Genomic DNA, 1,873 nt, shown 5'->3' with positions numbered 1-1,873 from the left:
CACTTTGGCATGTTGAATATTTTAAGTTGAAGGAGTTTGAGAAAATAGTAGAAGCAGAAAGATCACTCTGATCTTCCCCTCACCCTTATCTACTGAAACAGATCATAAAATTCTCATGTGAGAGGTGCACTCCCTATGACCAGAGAAAAGGAGCATCCTTATCTCTGAAGATAAAAATACCCCAAGAAGAATCCTAATTAACAGGCCTTGCTAAATCCTCCCATTTACTAAACTTACCTCACACTCTCTTTGCGGAAAATAAATACTCTAGTAAAAGAAAAATAGAGAAATATTCCATGGTTGTGGATAAAAGTTCTTGATATTATTCAGATGACAATATTATGTCTTTCTATAAATTTTGTGCAAAATCAATTAAGGTCTATTTAGATATTTGAGAACTCCGTAAAATTACTTAAAAAGTTATTTGAAAAATAGATGTTCACAAATAACTACATCCTTAAAGAGGGAGAATAAACAGGTAGAACTTGTTCTATCAGATTTTTAAAAATTGAAATATAATTAGCATACAGTGTCATTACTTTCAGGTACAGTATGATTCAACAATTGTATGTACTATCCCATGCCTATCATAAGTGTATTCTTAATCCTCTTTATCTATTTCACCCCCAAATATGGAACACTTCATGAATTTGCATGTCATCCTTGTGCAAGGGCCATGCTAATTTCTGTATCATTTCAATTTTAGTGTATCTGCTGCTGAAGATAGCACTATCCTATAAGATTTTAAGACATATGCTCTAAAATGCAGGCCTTGGGTCCTGAGTTATGTCTGCTTTCACATGATAAAAAGACCCAGGTAAGGATCTCACTAACTTTCTTTCAGATCCCCAGGAGGGCATCTGAGGGAAAATGTGAAAAATGAAATAAAGATCTAAGAGACTATGTCTCAACTTGTAAAGTAACTCCATGCTAGGGAAAACGTGGACCAATGAAGACCAGTCATTTACCAGTAAGTTTAGCAACTCTTTCAACCTTGAAAAATAACATGTGGAGGGGCAGACAGAAGTTTTCTTATAAGCCAAAAGGTGGAAATGATGGAGAGGAATCTCTGAGGTGAGCATGGGGGTTGAGCATGGGGATTGAGGGAAATGAGCTGCTTCTACAAAAATATTCTATCATCCGATCACTGGGCCATTTTCAGAATCTTGAAAAATCAATTTGTGCCTAATTGTTTAGCATAAATAATTCTATCATTGGTGAATTTAAAGCATTTGGTATCTGTTTCTGTCTGTCCATCCATCTATATTGTTTGCAAAAATACATGCACATACACACCAAGAACCCTAAATACCCATTTATATATACACACTTGTAAGATGGCTATTTACATGTATGATGAGCAGGCTCACATTTGCCCTGAGGGAGATTAGTATAGTTCTCTCTGACCAGTATCTTTCTTTCCATTTTTTCCCCCATTAATATTGAGCCTGAAGTCAATAGCATAGATTTGAGAATCAATAGGTACCATTTTGATTCAGTCATTAGTATTTACATAGGTAACCGAGACCTGCTTATAGTCTCAAAATGTATGCTAGAAGAGGACAACCAACTCAAGGCCAATTTCCAGATCAAGGATTTTCTATTGCCCATACTTGTTCAACAGTCTGTCTTAAAGGTGGCAAACCACTTTTTTTTTTTTTTTTATTAAGACTATCCTTTCCAGATACATCCACGAAGGCAAAAGAAACAAAAGCAAAAATGAACTATTGGGACTTAATCAAGATAAGAAGCTTTTGCACAGCAAAGGATACAGTCAACAAAACTCAAAGACAACCTACAGAATGGGAGAAGATATTTGCAAATGACATATCAGATAAAGGGCTAGTTTCCAAGATCTATAAAGAACTTATTA

General features: G+C 35.2%; 1 non-coding gene across 1 annotated transcript; it reads right to left on the bottom strand.

The window, feature by feature from the left end:
• Nucleotides 1–626: 626 nt before the first annotated feature.
• LOC119869468 lies at nucleotides 627–730 on the bottom strand. The gene has a single exon (XR_005371027.1). It is a non-coding gene; the product is annotated as a U6 spliceosomal RNA (small nuclear RNA).
• Between the last annotated feature and the right edge of the window lie 1,143 nt (nucleotides 731–1,873).

Source organism: Canis lupus, chromosome 15, assembly GCF_011100685.1.
Source record: "Canis lupus familiaris isolate Mischka breed German Shepherd chromosome 15, alternate assembly UU_Cfam_GSD_1.0, whole genome shotgun sequence".
NCBI lineage: Eukaryota > Metazoa > Chordata > Mammalia > Carnivora > Canidae > Canis > Canis lupus.
The sequence above is the reverse complement of the archived record's forward strand: the minus strand, read 5'-3'. Positions and strand labels throughout refer to the sequence as shown.